The following is a 6000-nucleotide window of genomic DNA, read 5'->3' as shown; positions in this document are numbered from 1 at the left end:
GTGGAATCTTCCAGTTGCTTATTGCTGCCTGTAGACTTTAATTTGCTAGAACACTATAGCATATTTGCTGTTGAAAAATATCCTGCTTTACAGAAGTATTTTTTTTTTATTAAATTCCTGTAATGTCTCCTGATTTTAGATAATGCAGAAGTTATATTTTCAGAGGAGGGAATTTGTTTCAGTTTAAATGTTTATAAAACCTCATGTAATATAATTCAAGTAGACAATTCATTTTAGATGAATGGTCTACTTTAATATGCAGAGTGATTGTTTGATACACAGACATATTGAATTGTATATATAATTAAATGTAGCATTAAATGTAAACTTTGTTAGTGTTGATTCAATCCAACCTCATCTGAAGTGAAAATTGCATCGCATCATCTTAGTAATTAGTAGTTAATTACTATTAATTAGTAATTAGTAGTAAAATAAATAAATAAATAAATAAATAAATAAATTGTAATTAGTAGCATACCAACATTGGCTCACAACAATTTCGGGATATTGGCAGAGTTAAATTTAATTCCAGATATGTTCCCCTCACCAGTGTATATTTGTGCAAAATTTGATATGAGATCAAGCACATTTGTGGCTTTTGCTTAGAGAGCACTGGAATTTGTGGTAATGTGCTGTATTTCTGTCTGCAGATAATTTAACCTAGTTTCAGTATTGATTTAAAAAAAAAAAAATACATTTCATGTCATTGGTAATGGTTCAGCACTCTGGACAGCTCTTCTAAAGTGTTACCCTACTATATTAGTGTTTTCTATTTCTAATATATTATGTTGATAGAAATATAGAGTAAATATTATATAAAATATTTGCATTATCATGAATTAAAAAGGCAACAAGTTGAAAATAAAGTTTGAGTTTTGAGTGTTACATGTTCTTATGTAGGTCATTATCTTGTAATATCCAGAGAAATTAAGTAATTGTACTTTGTGGTTTTGTACTTTAACAGAAAATGAATTACAAGTAGTAGTATTTGCATAAGAAAACATATTAATTAGTTTATACTTCTTAAATTTTATTTAGACATAGGCAAAAATTTATTTTTATCAATCCTATAGACTATGCAAACTTTTTTTAGTTCCACATGTTGCTTGAACAAAGTGAAAGGGTGAAAAATAATTGTGAAAAAGAAACAGGGTGTATTTTTGTATTTTTTTTTTTTTATTTCACATGCTTGATTTCACACATCTTAAGCTTTACTTCCATAGAAATTCATATTTATTAAACATGTCATTTGAAATACTATGAATTTGTGTGAGACCATGTTAAAAAAAAAAAACATATTATTTACTATTGCTGTACATATACTTTGTTGAGTACATTTAAGCATGGATACTTTTTGTGTGTGATTTATATTATATTTAAAGTGAATAAACTATATTATAATACATGCTTGTATGTATATTGAGATATTTTGTGCAGAAAAATGTATTGATGTAGGAAATGTATTTTATAAAAAAAAAAAAAAAAAAAAAAAAAAAAAAATTCTTTAGATATAAAAAATGTTAATGCACAAACCTAGGGAAATTGAAATTTGCATTTCAGTTACACTGATCTTACACAGTCTTTCTATCCCAGCATGCCTAACTGGACATGTGTTATGGAGCATAATGGCTTCTTTTGCTGTCTGAGTTCTGTATATTTGATTGCATTTTCCCTGGAGAATAACCTGTACTATGCACTGCAACATAATGGTGATTTGGAGCTTACGATAGGTTAAAATAATCTGCAGTTTACATTATTTTTCCATCAAATTAGGAAATCTCTCATGCACAGAAATTTCTATTCACATATGGTTCATGCTTTTTTTTCTCTTTATACCAGTGGCAAGGGTCCAATTCATATTCATTCATCTAATATGCTAAGAGTTTCTTTTTTGTATAACTGAAACTGTTGTTAAGAAGTGAACTAATCATTTTGCTTTCTGATCATAAGATAAAAAAACTTTAGTGAAATTCTATGTAGTGGAATTATGTGGAGCAATACTGAAGAAAATGAGCTAATCTCTCTCTTTGATTAAAAAAATATTACTACACTGAGAGCAATTGGGAAAGGATGCGTCGGATCATTGATATTTCAGTGAAATTGATGAGGTGGACATGAGAATGAGCTCAGTGTGTGTGGGTGGGTGTGCATGTGTGTGTATGAGAGAGAGAGAGAGAGAGAGAGAGAGAGAGAGAGAGAGAGAGAGAGAGAGAGAGTAATTTGGGAGACTGTAGAGGAAATTATTCAGTACAGACTACACACACACTATATATCCATAACTAATGAACAACATGCATTCTGTTACACTTGTACAAACTTGTCAGAGAGCAGGTCCAGGAAACATCATAAAATTTGTGTTTGCTTGTTTGTGCTAGGATCATGAAAGGGAAGTCTTTTATGTCCTAACATATTCAAGAGTTAACCACAGACCTAGCTATGTGTGTGTTTTACAGAGAGACGGAGACAGAGAGCCCCAGCTGAGTTTGGCATGTTTGCATGTTTCATTCAGTGCTTTAGTGCCATACTTCCCATTTACTTGCTGATCCAAAGTCATCTCACCTTTTGAGCTTACCTTGTCACACTCAATCCAAAAGGGAGAGCCATAAGAGTCATTTATTTTTTGCACACAATTAGGGCTTTGGTGTGACTTTATGAGGATTTCCCACTTAGCTTTTTTAGCTCCTGTTTTTAAATGTTTGTTTGATTTTTTTTTCCGCATGGATTTTAAATGTCTAGTGGTTTCTTTGCATCCTTCTCCAATGTGTGAATGATATGCGATCATAATGCAATGCAGAGCTCAGACAGCACCACTGATCAAAATCAGACTCTTGATTTATTACAGCTGCACATAAAGAGACAGGAATGGGATTTTTTAGGACCTTGATCACTCAGATGTCTTTTTCTTTATATGTTTTGTGCAAAGAATAGAGTGGAGTAAAGGCACTGTTTTTATTTGACATTGATTTTTAATGAAGCAGAGCAGATGTGTTTTATGTGTCTATGTGTGACTGAGTGCACTGTAAAAGAAGAGAGAGGGTGAGAGAAGATTATTCCTACTTAAAATCTGGATTTTAATAAGGTGACACTTTTCAGCCAGTTGTAATCTGCTGTTTGAACACAATATAAACAAAATTCTAAGATCATTATTATCCTTTAACAGGCTAAGGAAGTGCCTTATTCTAAATGAAAACAACTATTAATATCAAACCTATTAACCCATGGATTAATCTATGTGTGTACATGTTGTTCTCTGCCATTTTGTACATACAGAACATGTGGTGTCAAGGTTCTCAATGAACCTGCCAGCTTTTATTTTTAAGGATGGATTTCCAATTAAAATACAATACACATGCTGCCCACACTAACTAGGATTTATTTTCCCTCCACTTATTCACACTACAGTAGCAATACTAATCAAACATGTCATGTCACATGTTTTACACACAAACAGTTGAATGAAAAGTGCAGTGTCAATAGTCATGGATTCTGTTAACCAAGACATGCAAGAAGGTAAATGAGGTGATGGAGCTCTGATGAAGAGCAACAGCACTTAAAATCAGAGAGAGATAGATAAAATATTACTGGTTTTAACAGTACACTTAGCATCAGCTGAGCTGAATAACTACATAAGAAGTAACTACTACTTTAATCTTTTAAACAGCAATTAAAATAAAAATGATCATCCATCTATTAATTTCTCTACCCTATCCAGGGCACAAGGTGGGTTACATCCTCCCACACTCCCACTCACAATCTACAGACAATTTAGAGATGTTAATCAGCTTTGAACACATGTATTTGGTCTCTGGACTAGGGAAGAAACCAGAATACCTGAAGGAAAACCCAAATCACAGGGAAACATCACACGGGGCAGAAGCATGAATCAAACCCCTGGAGCTATGAAGCAAATATTACTAACTACTAAGCCACAGAACCCCCAACAAATATAATAATCTAAAAAAGCTTAGAATAAAAAACAATTATTATTATTATTATTATTATTATTATTATTATTATTATTATTATTATTATTATTATTATTGTTGTTGTTGTTGTTGTTATTGTTATTATTAGTATTATTATTATTACTGTTATTCTTATTATTAACATTATATCCATATAAAAGTGCTTAATCCATTCTCTCTCAATCTAATTTTTTTTTCTGTATCATTGGATAAGCATCTAACATACTGAGATGTTCTGGTAGTTTTAATTTCAAAAAGTCATGATGTGAATGATCTTGTTTGAGAATAGTAAGTATAAAGAAATGGCACAGGTTACTTTGAAAAAAAGAGAACAGTCATGAACCAGCTGATGTTGGTGTGTGTTTCTCACTCACCCTCAATCTCACCTTCATGCTCCTTTACACACACACAGCACTGCATATCAGCCCAGTGAGAGTGCAGACACAGGTGACATATGACTTCCTTTGGTGCTTATAGAATCACTCTTTTCTCCTTGCATGTGTGTCAGAATGAGTTTTCTTAAACCCCGGGGGATCCCTGCACCTGTTTTCTGTTACCAGCAGGAGCTTTCTACTACAAAGATGTGAGCAAGGTTGTAATGAACAGAATATCAGTTTTCCTGCCCTTTATTATGTACGATTATAGTGTTTTGCTTTAAGGCTTAGCTCCTTCATCAGCTGCTCAGGATTGTGTGGAAGAGAGATTTGGATGAAGCTTATTAAAGCCTTCTGGGAAACAGTACTCAAGCATTGCTTCCAACTGTCAAAGACTGCTCTTTGATTATCAGTTGTCATTGAAGTGGGAGAAGCAAATTGGTAAAATATGCAGTTTTTAATCCCTGCAAATAGATAGATAGATAGATAGATAGATAGATAGCTAGATAGATAGATAGATAGATAGATAGATAGATAGATAGATAGATAGATAGATAGATAGATAGATAGATAGTAATATTTGTTTGCATTCTTAGTAGTGTAATGTGAAAAACATACAAATAAGGTATATATAAATAATTATGTATATAGTCATTTATTAAATTCAAGTGAAATAAAATAAAATAAAAACAATTAAATAAGAGGGAGGAATTGTACTAAAATAAATGTGTATTATGTTTCACTTTGAATAAACCATTATTATTTACATAATAATAATAATAATAATAATAATAATAAAAATAAATAAATAAATAAATAAATAAATAAATAAATAAATAAATAAACCCCAAATTATGTAAAAAAGAACCACCTAACTTGGATTTGTAAGTCCATTGGTTTAATTTTAATTTGTTTTAAATTACAAACCAGTTCGAGGTTCCACACATAAAGCAAGTGATAGAACCATGTTAAGGGTCTCTACAGAACCATAACTTTTCAAAGTGTATGGGCTGTTTTTATTTTCTGTGTCCTCAGGAGAGCTCATCTGAAGCAAAAGCACAATATTCACTCATGTGTTGACCAGATCTACCCCTGTGACGATGGAAGACTTTTTATTCACTGATTTAGTATTTATGAGAGGAAGGAAAAGGCCTTTGATAAAGTGTCTCTGCTCTCTCCTTCTCAATCACTTGTACTCATGTTCCAGCCTTATTGTTTCTGTGTGCCTGTGTCTTCAAGTTCCTGTAGCCAATTTCTCAGAACGGGCAATAAAAGAGTGTTACTGGAGCTAAGTAAATATTGCAAAAACTCTGATTTCAAATTACTCATTATCCACAATGACCTTTAATTAAGATGAGCAATCGAGGTTTACAAGCTTTGCCTATTCACATAACAATAGCAGGTGTTGCTGGAACTCCCAACCTTCCAAATAGTGTCCTGAATCTTTACCTGATGAGACGCTGTTGAATCATAAAGCACTCATCTTTTTCAAGCTGACACAGCAGCAAAAAAATGAAGAGTATTATCAAAGAAAAACTTATATATCAATATAAAAACAACAGTATAAGCAATAATAGAAGCGATAAAATAAATCAGTGCATATATACATATGCCAGAGTTTTGTCAGTATTGATACCTAACTTCGATTTAAAAAACAAAAC

The sequence above is a fragment of the Tachysurus vachellii genome, chromosome 8, assembly GCF_030014155.1.
Source record: "Tachysurus vachellii isolate PV-2020 chromosome 8, HZAU_Pvac_v1, whole genome shotgun sequence".
NCBI classification, from domain to species: Eukaryota; Metazoa; Chordata; class Actinopteri; order Siluriformes; family Bagridae; genus Tachysurus; species Tachysurus vachellii.
The sequence above is the reverse complement of the archived record's forward strand: the minus strand, read 5'-3'. Positions refer to the sequence as shown.